We start from the raw sequence: 12,833 nt of genomic DNA, 5'->3' as shown, positions 1-12,833 counted from the left end.
TTGGCATCTCCTTCCCATCCAAGGGGTGCTATGTAAGGGCCAAAACGGAGACTGCAGGGGAAAAGCTTAGGTTGCTCCATGAACCATTAGCTACTTGTAAAACAGAAATCAGAGTAGTGGCCTCTGTCAAAGTCACGCCAGGAAATAAAGGACACATCATACATACAGTGACTCTAAAACCTGTGAGGTCCCCATACAGGCTGAGACACATTTCCCCAAGCAGCAGCTCTGCTCAGTGTCAAGGCCAATAACACCCTGGAGAGCTGGAGCCTCGGCCCTCCTCCACCATCTACAGCAAAGCTGTGAATTCTGGAGTAAATAAAAAGTGCCTGTGAGCCATGGGCCGCTGACACAAAACCCATGTGCTGAACTTCTCCAGGAGAGAAGAGCCCTTGCCAAGTCCTTACTCCTCTGTGAGAGATAAGGCTGTGGATTAGAAGCCACAGGACACGTGGCAGCAGGGAAAAATGAAAGTGAAGAATGCAAAATGTCCAGGGAAAGAAGAGCTCACGACACTCTAGATATCAGGAGACAAAGGGCCAACTCCACGTGTCTCAGCCGCCTTGAGACTAACGTCGGCTGACAACAGTGCTGCACAATCTCTGGTCCTGATTGTCTCAAGTCATTAAAATAAAAATTATATTACATTAAATATGTAATATTTAAGAAACCAAGACTATACTACAAAAGTTTAAAATCTAATTTTTAAACGTTTAAAAATCAATTTTTTTACTTCAAGAGGTAAGTTTTAGATACCAGAAAAAACATGCTATTTGGAATACATTATTGCCTGAGAAGGCTAGAAAGTTGGAAAAATAGAATGTTACCATATGAAAGAACTGGCTCGAAATTTCTCCCTTTTTGTGCATCCTTACAGAAGTAATTAAGTATTAAGGTGGTGATTACTGCAAATAAGAAAACGAAAGTTTTACACATACAACACTGATGGTGATACATTAACACTGAAATTTCATAAGTATTCTGGATGTTGTATATAAAAACTCCTCTGAAGAGCTAATGAGAGGCCCTAGGGAATTCTGGTCCTAATAAAGCATCAATAAAACCAATAGCTACTCGCCAGGTATCAAAGGCTATGAACTCCCCACAGGGGGTGCCGATAGCCAAGCCTCTGAAAGAGCTACCAAAATCAATACCAATCGCTAGACAATGACACTTAGAGGACACTGAACACGAGAATAGTTGTGTCAGGGCACCGTTTGCCAAAGCCAAATGCTTGCATTTCCAAATGGCAAATCCTTGTCAGGAGCAGATGTATGACCATGCAGGCCTGGCAGAGCTGAGAGCCATGGAAACTGTTTTGCAAGCTGCTATCATTAAGCAAGTAATAATGCTACTCAAGCCCACTCCAGTTCATAATTAAGGCAGGTTTCAACTCATCAGCCACCACACCTATTGTCTGAAAGCATCACAAAAAGGATAAGCATGCATGCATGAACTAGGGCAAAGTTAACAGTTTCAGGTAAGCGACGTGGCCAGAAACCTGGGCCAACTAGAAGCAGTGTGACAGAGGCCCAATCCCCAGCGCCCCAGACACCAGCTGCCTTCCTCCCTCTGAACGAGTGGTCCAGTGGGCACGTAGTGGACTTGCTGCATCCCCAAAGTACAAGAGGGGAGAGGGACCTGGGTGTGTGATGAGTCTGCCCCAGAAAATAAATTCATTCCTTTCCTGAGCTCCTCCACAGATCTGGGAACTAGGGACATGCAGCCTCCTACACAAAAAAGGGTGGGTTCCGCCTCAGGTGGCATTTCAGTCAAAGGCCAAGGAAAAGACACGGCACCGTGTCCACCACCACCAGCCTCAGCCACGTCCTCGGGTTGAGTGTGAGCACCACCAGTGCTATGCTGGGCACCGTGCACGCCGCAGTCACATTTCCTGCTGGGAGCTGCGTCCTCTGGGCAGATTCCACTCAGCTGCCCTCAGAAATCTAAGAAGAGTGGCCAGCAGTGTAGTGGAAAGGGTATGGCTTTGGGGTTGGGTGGACCTGAGTTCCAATCCTGGCTCTACCACTTGCGTGCTGGGTCCCCTCTACCCTTTCCACTCGCCTCTCTAAGCCTCAGCTTCCACAGGTATAAAGAGGGATTAATAATGCTTATCTTTCATATCTGTTTTAAGAATTCAGGATAACATCTAGCAGAGTGATTGGCAAAGAGGAGTTGGTCAATAAATAGTAGCTATTGTTATTACTACTAATAAATTATCATATGTGGTGCATGTCTACGTGGGGATGATTAGAAGGGAGGTGGGAAGAAAAGAGACATTGGTACAAACAATGAAATGGGCTTCACTTGTCAAGACAGGTTTTTCAGACCATCACGTATCTCTCCTATAGAAATCCTGCCTCCCTTGTAGGTATTACGTGTATGTAAACACTCTACTTTCTTTCAGCAAGTTTCCCAAAGCCTTGTGACCTGCTGCAGGCAAGTTTCATCCTGTTTCGATGGGTAGGAGAAACTGAGGTACAAAAGATCACCCGATGCTCTGAGTGAGTCAGAGGCATCACCCAAACATAAACCCAGGGGCATCTCCACTCCTTCTGGACCCAAACTATTCTAACAAATGATTCATATTGGTAGAAATCCCAATTTAAAAAAAAAAGAAAAGAAAAGATTTAGTCCTACAATGGAGAGCCCTATGTTTGGGGCAACCAGGGAGTTAATGTGCAGAAGCCCCAGGCTGGGCTTCCACAGCACATGCTCCAGCACCATCCTGTGCCAAATTCTCCTCTCTCGGTTATGTCCAGTTCTCAAAGGAGTTGAGCAGGAGCACAAACAGAGGGATCCTGCAGCATACCTTCCTCCCCACGGCCTTCTGGACTCAACCACAGGGGACCATGTCCACGCTAGGATCTGCCCATCCTCAGATCCTGGCTCTTGGACCCCACTTGCTGGTTCTTGGGCTCACACCTTTCCACCCAGCAGGCTTGTTCAGATTAGGTTCACCCAGCCTGGGCTGAAGACAGGCAGAGTGCCCTGCTTGCTGCTGTAGAAGGAATCAGCTTCATCAGAGGCAAGTCAACTTCCACCACTTTGCAGGATTTGACACTGGGTTTTGTTTCCTGCTTTGTTAGATTATTCTCCCACCTCTCTTGGTCTAATTGCCTCCTGCATACACAGCCCTGGACAAGGGCCTTTCCTTATGAAACTCGGTAGCCTCACAAAGACTGGAGGGGGATGAGGCCAAATGGCTACCAGAGACTACTGAAGAAATCCCTTCTCTCATGTCCTTCTATTAGATGGACAGTTCATGCTTCCACTGGAAGAACTCAAACCTGGAATTCCTTGCTCATTTAGTCGGGTAGTGTCCTGATCTTGTGTATATAAGAGTATTGTGCAAGGAAGGCATTTATAAATAGGCACCTGGTTTTGTGCCTAGCAGAGTGACTTGACCATAATAGGGACAAAAATATCTGCTGAATGAATGAATGAATATTCATTTTATTGGTACGTCCATGCTCTTATTTCGTGACTTGCTACTTTTTAATTGTACCTTTAAGTGATGATATACCAGCTTTTAGAAATGCAAATTCAAATTAAGTTCCTTTAGAGAAACCACTAGAATTTAGCTACGTTTAAGAGCAAATGCAAGGACCCAATCACCTATCTCATTAGTAATTTTTGCTGCGAACATGACGCAGAGCTAAGTCAACTGTTATTCTATTTCAGGGACCACAGGCATTCCTCTGTAGTCAGGGAGAGGAAACCAAAGCAACTTCTTGAGACAAGTTCAGAAAGCCAAAGAATCCAGCAACCTAGAAATGTCTCGCCAGGCCTGTATGACTTTGCTGCACGGTCACTGAGACATAACAAATATCAGGGGCGTCAGCTGACTGGAGCGTTTGCTGTTAAAATGCATCTGGGGTCAGCCCCTGCTATCTTCTCTTTCTGCTTTTGCTAAATTCACTGCAGCAGTTCAGAAGCTCTGCAGCACGGAACTACTCCCTCTCCGTGCACATTCCTCATGCCAATCCTCTTTGTAAATGTTTGCTTTAAACGTAATCTGCAGCTTTACTAAGCTCATGTCCTAAGCACACATTTCTTTCGTCATCCGTATCTGTGCTAAGAGAGCTGATGCCTTCCTGCAGCCTCAATTCTTGCCTCCAGCTTTATTCCTCAGACTTTCCCCAGGCCTTTCTCTTCTGATGGGGGCATTTCAGAACCAGAACCCTGCTGAATCCTTGAGGACAAGGTTCACTCATTACCCTTCCTTTGTATCTTCTATGTGCCTCACACATAGGAGGCACTCGATAAATATTTTTAGCAAACCGTTCTGTTCATTGCTCCCTCGACTTGTGAAGCACATTCCCATCTCCAAGCTCTTACCGAAGCCTTGCCTCCTGCCAGGAATGCACTTTCTGCTCCTTCCCATTTATGCAAATCCTGACTGTCCCTCGGGAGCAAAATCAAGCCCTCTGAGATTTTACAATTAACACACCATGTTTTTTAAATGAGTTTGAGTCTACATCTTATCTCCTCAATTATTCTGAAGTCCGGTAAACTCCATCTGGGCTGAAGCAACTTACCAGAACCAAAACCAGCTGAGAAAGGGGATCCACTGCCAAAGCTCTGCCTAGGGGTGATGTCAGGGGTCTTTCCAAATCAGACACTGGGATAGCAAATGAAAGATGCAACCTGGAGGTGGAAGCTATGCAAATGATTTAGACTCAAAGGCAAAAGCAAAGGAATATAACAGGTGCAGAAACTGAGGTTAGGAGATGGTCAGTCCAGAAGGACGCCCTAGGACAAGGCTCATTGGCCCTGACACTGATATTGAAACTCCAGGTCCTGCCCCTTCAGGCAGGATGACCTGGCCCTCAAAGTAGTCCTCCCCAGCTCTGGCACTGACACTGCCCAGTAGGAACAGCTGGATCCCTTATTAGAACACTTCCATCCTCACCCAGGATCTAGCACAGTGTTGTACCAACAGCAGGAAGGAAGGAGAGCAAAGAGGGCAGAAGGGAGACAAGCAGATCATGGGTCCATTCCCCTCGGCCAGTTCAGAAGACCAGAGCGATCCCAGGTACCTGCCCTCCTCACACCTACCCGCTCACACCCAGTTGTCTTTAATAACTGTCACATCTTTCATGCTTTGGGGATTGCTTTAATCTCTCTGGAAGGTTTTGAGTTCCTCAAGCATGGGGACTCTATCTGCTCTTTTTTGTATCTACCACTGAGGAACAGGTGCTGGTTCCAGCCTCCAGGGTGGGCATGCTGGGGGTCTCCGTGGGGAGGGTCTCACTGCACTGCTCAAGGGGCTCTGGGCAAGATTCTGCTTCTAGTGAAGCAAGGGCAGCCGGGACATCTTTGTGGGTTCAGCCACTCTGCCTTTGCCTAGTTTGCCACAGTTGTGTCTTTCTTCCGCCCAAAATGCACAAAAACAACCATGCCAAGAGGGGAGTAGAGTTCCTCCCACCCCTATCTAATAAGGCTTCCCCCAGGCCTCTGCCTATTTATGGGGGGGGGGGGGCTGGAGGACTCTGTCCTCATGATTCTTCCCATAGCCGTCAGCAGAGGGATGGGGCCTCACCCCGGGTCCAGTTTATGGCCCCATCCAAGTCCTGCCAAACTCGTCACTGCTAAGTGCACCAAGAAGGGACATGGTCTGAGCATGACTTGAGACTGGGCCTGCCTTGTCTCCCTGCTTACTGTTTTTCAAGGCAGAATCACACCTAGGGGAGGAGACTGTTAGTATCATGATGGCCTCTCCTTCTAATCACATGCAAAGTTGGGAAACTAAGTATCAGGGGAATTCTGAGCAGTAAAAACAAAACAAGATTAAAAAACAAAACCCAAGCCCTCTTAAACAGAAGAATGGGAACTCCAGCTCTATTCAGTGAAATCTGATTTCAGATCAACTGAGTGTAGAAGGAGTAAAGAAGCCCATGTTACAGAAGAGCGAATCAAAGCAGCCAAGCAAAATCCAAATGGCAAAACGGGTGAGGCACATGGTTATTTTTACAATCAACGTGAAAGAGGCAGGACTGTGGGAGAGAGAAGCTGACCAGTCACAGCTACAGAGAAGCAGCTCCCTGAGCAGACAGGTGGGCTGGGGCTCACCTTTCCTGTTCCAGGCCCTGTGTGTTATCTCTGAGCAAACAAAAGCTTGTCTCTTATCAGCTGCCAGTGTTGACCCAGCACTTGAACACACAGAGGCTCACACAGGGGCTGCTAAATCCATTACACAGATGAGAAAACCAAGTCCTCAAAAGATTTGCTCCAGTCTTCTTACAGAAAAATAAGATAACCAGAACTTGAATTTGGCTGTTCTAACACCAAGCTTAGAGCTCCCTGCACAGGCTCAGGGGCCCTGGGGCCTCTGCTGGAAGGGAAGGAACTCAGCTGAGTAGTAAGTGAGGTCCCCTGGGCTTTTTCACCCCTTCTAAACAGGAAGTGAGAACACAGACTCCTGTCTAACCCCCAAGCTGCCCTATTATTCCAGTGAACCCCCAGGCTCAACAGACTTTGGTGGCTGTGAACTGGCCCTCAGCCAAAGGCATGAGTTCAGCCGCACTCTTTGACGCCAAAGCTGCTTCTGGTAAAACAAATCTATAAAGAGAGTTCTCCTAAGGAGTCCCCACCCAGCTCAGCCAAAGGGAGAGAATGGGTGGGTGACAGGGCTTCCTATTTTAGGAAATCTGTCAGTTCTCTATCAGCAGAGCCTGGGCCTCCAGCCAACAGGTCTCTGGAGGGAGGAAGAATGAGGAGTCGGGGGCAGCTGTAGAGAACATGTGTCCCCACTGCGGGAGCCCCAGGGTGGGGTGGGAGTGGGGGGGGGGGGGGAGTGTCAGCCTCTCTGAGCTCTCACTAATGCAACACCACTATGGCCTGGTTCCCCTTCCTCCTCCGTGGGGCAGAGACATTGCTTCCCACAGCCAGGCCTGAGGCCACTGGGGAAGTTGGGGTTGAGAGTGTGCCCCTCGTCCTAGCAAAGTTTGTCCAGAGGTCAACAAGCCCACATCTGTCCTCTACCCCTGGAGGGAAGAAGTGGTCCCCTGCCATGTGACCCTGGGCAATTTCCTCATCTTGAAAAAAGTGACAGCAGCACCTCCTGCATAGAATACTATGGTGACTAACGAGGGAATGTGCGTGAATTACCCAGCACATGTGGACATTCAACTAGCAGCCGTTGTCGCCTCCTCCCAGCAGATACTCTAAATCCTGTGGCCTCAGCCCCTCAAAGATCTTGTTCTGTATCATCAAATACAATTTTCCCTAAACCCCAAACACATTTCTCTCTACCCCAGCTGCACACTCCTGTGTGTAACTCCGGCAGTCCCATTTCTGGCCCTCAGTTCTACTGGATATTTTGTCTACCAAGCACTTATATCACATTTACTACATGCCTCTGAGACCTTAATAAATCTATTTCTCAAGATGCCCGCACAAACTGTACTGGGGAGGAGCACAAAGGGAAGATTCACACGTTGTTTGGGGCACTGTGATGGGACGAAGCAGCCCCTGGGCTCAACCCCTTTTACTTAATCATCACCCAGTTAAGCTTCCACCTAATGCTCCCAGCACCACACAAGAAGTGCTATTTTTGCAAAGAAAAATTTGGTGGCTAACCCTTATTTCTGTTTCTGAATACAGTATATTTCTTCTCTCTGGGTGTTTTCAAAGTCTTATTCTGCAGATTTCTGATGTCAATGTGTTATCTTTCTTTAAGAACTTTCCTTGGCTCAGCCCCTCCCACCATACATTCCAGGATGGAAGCAACCTCAAGAGCAGAAGTCAGACTACTGGGTCAGCAAATAAGGGGTGTGGACGCCCTCTCCTCTTAGACCTCTTAGCTCGGCTAAGGAGGACATTGGTGACAAGCTGGGGGCCACAGCTGGAGGAGTGCGTGTTAGCAGCTTCCAGAGAATGAAGCAAGATATTTCAAGTCAAAATCTCTGCACAGGCCCTGGGCCAGGGCCGCACAGCACAGTGTAATTACAGGGAACAATCTAAAAAATTAATCTTGAATGGGCAGGCAGTGCAGTGCCTCTGAAAATAGACAGCCATTGGGTCCTCTCCTCCCAGGAGCGGGCAGCCGCTACCTGAGGCAGCACAAACAAGTGAACTTTCTAAACCAAAATAGTATCCTGGGTCTGAGAAACAATGAAAGACAAAAGCCAGAGCTCAGGGAAGGGTTTTTATAAAGTCCTAAAGCACCTCTGCAAAGAAGCTAAAATAAGATAAACCTGCTGAACAGCTGTCAACCCGCATCACCTCTCTGCCCTTATTAACTAGTGATAGTGACCAGGAGGTGGCGGCTGTTGTGTCGTCATCATCCCCCTCACCCCCCTCATCATCCAACCATGGCCCATCTTCACCGCTGGACACAGCTCCTACTTAGGCTCTGGGCCTGCCTGCACGTCTGATGAGGCAAAAGAGGAGGCTAGATTTGGTTAAAGAGGTTGGTGTGGGGATGACAAGAAAGCAGGATAGAAGGAGAGAGATGCGGAAGCACAAATTCCTAGCAGACAAGGCCTACTACCAGGTATCTGAGACTCAGCTGATTCCACCAGAAACATGAGGTGGTAGGTGGACCAAGGCAAGGGCTTTGCTTGTCTGCTCCCCTACCGGCACTTGCCTCCCTGGGATCCTTGAGTTGGAACATATTTTGAAAGTACCAGGGATACCAAGTTCCCAAGACCCTGTTGCACATTTATTTCCTTTTCTATTTCAACAAGGACACTATTTTGTCCTCGTTTAGTGATACTTTGCAGACAATTTTCTTCTGGACTGGAGGCTGGTCTTATCAGATAATCCACGCATCTACTGGGTGCCCACCAACATGTCCCACTAGGAAATGAATGCTGTAGGAGGGCTGATTTATTAACTAAACAAAGGAACAACAAAATATCACACACCCAGAGGCAATGGATCCAGGGACAGGGAGGCAGGACTAACACACGAGGAGTCCCCTTCAGGACAGGCAGGGAAAGCTGAATTTCCCCAGCCCCTCTACTTCTATGCTTTTTTTTTTCTTTTTGTCTTGGGATTTTATTTTTTTATTGAAGTATAGTTAATTTACAATATTCTGTTCAAGTGTACAGCAAAGTGATTCAGCTATACATATATATATTCTTTTTCAGATTCTTTTCCATTATAGGTTATTACAAGACATTGAGTATAGTTCCCTGTGCTATACAGTACGTCCTTGTTCTTTACCTATTTTATATAGGTAGTGTGTTTATGGTAATCTCAAACTCCTAATTTATCTCTACCCTGCCCCCATGCTTCTTGCTCTGAGGTGAATGTCCTGAGAAGACATCCCAGGATTTAATAACCACGTAGCATGTGTGCCTTTCTCCATGCTGGGGCCTGGCCTCCCAAGTTCCCAGAAAGCAGAGGTTCCACTGGAAGGGAAAAGTCCTCTGTGATGAACATTAGCATATTCATCAGATGCTAATATAGCCCTGCCTGAGCTGCATCCATTGCACCTGGCTCTCTTCCTTTTCTCCACCTCCCAGAATGGGGAAGGCCTTCTTTTCTGCTGAGCCCACAGCTGGTGAGCTTCAAGGTGCAATGTGACATTAGACTCCCTGGTGACATCCCCTGGTGGTTGCCATGGTGCCTGGCTGAGCCACTCAGCTCCCTACTCACACTCAGCCTGCAGCTCCTTCGGCAAAAAGGCAGGACGTCAGCGAGACGAGAGGTAACACGCAGGGGCACTGAAATCCCATTTCAGTCAACACATACCTCATCAACCTCAACAAGCACCCGGCTTGCTCACATGCTCCCTGTCAACCCTGGAGGGCAGAGGTCAAAATAAAACCTCTCAAGGGCAGGACTGGTGAATGGAGAAGAGCATACAGAGCCCCCTGCGAGCCATAGGCAGAAAATAAGCCCCTGGCACATGGCAGGTGCTCAATAAATACTTGTTGCTCAAATAAATAAATATATAAATGAACGAATAAAAGCAGGCCGAGTGTGGTTTAGGCCTCTTGAGGGACATTTTCTGAAAAGACGCAGTTGGTATCAGCAATTGGTAGACTTGATGTGTTATTTTCTGCCTCCCAAAATGCTTTCCTGTGTTATCACACTTGGTCTCTGCAACAAGAAAGGGCACTGAAACTGGGCTGGGAAATCATTTCCATTTTGCAGCTGAGAAAACTAAGGCGCAGAGAGGTGACCTAGCCGAGTGACTCAGCACTCGGGCGGAGGTCACGGAGGGGAAGCCCTCTCCCCCCTCCTCTAATGGCTCAGCCACAGGCCCTCTTCCTTCCCCCCGACCCAGGCAGGAGCCACGGGACACCTGAGAGGGGGCTGGGGACTCAAGTGCGCACTGAAGCCCTGTCCATGCCTTGACTCACTGGGGCCTCGAATGATGAAATATTTATCTGGTGATAAGACCTTGCCCTTTAGATCAAGTGGCCGCTCTTGCCTGGATTACCTGACAATGAAGTAGAGCCAGTGTCAGTGTCTGCTGCCCCGAACTGCTGGAGCCTCACTCACTCCCGCTTGCACCCGAGCCATGGAGAACAGACCCCCGCCTCAACCCTCCAGCAGGGAAGCAGAACCACCAGGAGGAGTTAGAGACAGAGCACAGGCCCTGCGACCCTGGTCCCCAGCCACATCGCCTCCTCAGGGCTGCTGGCGTCTGGCCTTTCTGCTTCCCTTTCCTCCCTCAACGATGGCTCCTGGGAACTGGCCTGATCTTTCTGCAAATCACTGTCACTGCCCACAGCAATCCACAAGATTCTCTCCCGGACAGGACTGCCTACTGAGCAGAAGACAACCTGCTTACTGTCGGCAAACATTCAGGATTAAAAGCATAAATTACAAAGGCTGATGAGAGCAAACAAATTGTTCACAGTCACCGTCCCAGTGACTTCCTTTTCAATTGACATTTTGAGTCCCTTTGGCCTCAAGCTCCTGATGGTGGGTTTCAACACGCTTCCCTCTTGTCAGCCCATCAGCCCGAAGGCGCCATTATGCCCACAAGCTCTGGTAATTCTGAAGAGTCCCACACTCAGCCTGCTTTAGAGCAACTTTGAGGATTAAACGAGATAATTTGTAAGAAGCTTTGGAAAATGTAGCTTTATGGTAATCAGGTTAGTTGTCAGTGTACTGGTCTTTCTCCATCTGACTCACCTCCACGTGTTCTCAGCCCCAGGAGCTGAGCCCTGAGGAAGGCTCCACCTTGAGTACTCTTGCCGGCTGTCTTCTGGTTTGGCCAACAGGAGGCAGGAAAAACGGGCAGGGATTTCTTCCCCACTCCTTCCCTGCTATGGTGCCCTGTCTCTGGAAGCCCTTCCTCCACAGCCGCAGTCCCCCTGGGTCAGGCACCAAGACTTCCTTCTTCCCTTTGCCCTTAGGGAGGAAATGGCTCCCCCCAGATGCACGTCTCCAGGTACCTCAATGCTCCACGTTTGTTCCCTCAACCCTGCCCGCTACTCTGTTGATTCTTTTATTAAAGTCTTTCTATTAGAACCACCTGAGATAAATTCTGTTTTTCTGCCAGGCCCCTGAATGATAAACTCAGAGACACCCACATCTGTGTCTAATCAGCTGAAAGGGCCCACCTTGGCCTCATTCATCACCAGGAACAGAGAAAGGACAGTGTCCAATGCTGGTTAAGGTACTTCAAGGCAGAGCTTCCAAACCCCCAGAAAGGCCAGCTGGCCTTTCCTCCCTCCTCTCATCTTTCTAGTGGGTTAGCTGCACGTTCTTATAAAGCAGCTCAACATGGGCTGCCAGCAGTCTGACATCAGGATGGAAGAATACAGAGGCCTCGGAGGTTCTGCATTTTCTGGAATCTAATGATTCTGCTGACCCTCTGGTGTTGGCAATAGCTATTTCAGTTTCAAGATGCTTAAATCACGTCTTTGTTCTTTCTGCTGTGTAACTAGGGCACCACTATGAGTCTGGAGCAATTACTGTTTGGGGTAGGCGTTTTTACTGGGAGGGGAATTACGTGGGTTGTTTTGTTTTTGTTTTTTCCTTGTTCTGAAGGAGTCAAACCGTGCACTTGGAAGAAGGTCAAATTTGTTTGGGATTTCTTCCTGTAGGAGGTCCACAGATGACCTCTTCTTCAAATGGCGCTTCTTCTGTCCATTACTTCCTCCTCTGGCTTCAGGGTGGGTGTCTAGGTTGGGAGCTCCAAGGCCTCTCCTCCTCTTTTGTATTTACCGCCCTCTGATGTCCAGGTAGTTGCAAGCTTGGCTGCCAAATGCCATTCATGTATTTACTGAAGGCCTGCCGTGTGCCAGATGAGACACTAGACACAGGGAAACGATGGTGACCACTGTCCTTGCCCTCCAGGACTTCACAGTCTAGTGAGAAGGAAGACAAGAAGCTCAGGGGGAAAAAAAAAGAGGAAGCTCAGGGAATTAACAGTCGCTCCGGCGAGGGGGGAGTGGAGGGTTGGGGGCATCACCCTGGGCTTTGCTTCCTGATGTGTGTTCTCGGGCGGGATCAGGTTCACAGTTAGCCTATTTTCCACACCTCAGAGGAAATGTGCTTCATAAATAAGTAACCACACCTGAGTTACTATGCAAATAAATTCAGCTCTGCTCTTGAACAGCCAGGTTCACTTTTCCAGTAGCCTTCTCTCTCCACCTTCCACACTCTGTGCTATATTTACTCTATGCAACCCATTTATTGCGGTCTGTCATTGCTGAATGAGACAGCCAGCCTCAAAAAGAAAGAATAATTTGGAGGGTCTTTACCTGGCTCTGCTGAGCCCGAGTTCCCCTCAAGCACCAGTGTTTACCCTGGCCCCGTCTCCTGCAAAAAAACAAAGACTACAGAAAATACCAACAGTGATAGCTAAATCTACTAAGATGAAGAAAAGGGGAGGGGCCCAGTAGAATAAAACCGGTAGG

The sequence above is a fragment of the Hippopotamus amphibius genome, chromosome 7, assembly GCF_030028045.1.
Source record: "Hippopotamus amphibius kiboko isolate mHipAmp2 chromosome 7, mHipAmp2.hap2, whole genome shotgun sequence".
NCBI classification, from domain to species: Eukaryota; Metazoa; Chordata; class Mammalia; order Artiodactyla; family Hippopotamidae; genus Hippopotamus; species Hippopotamus amphibius.
Note: the sequence above shows the minus strand (reverse complement) of the source record.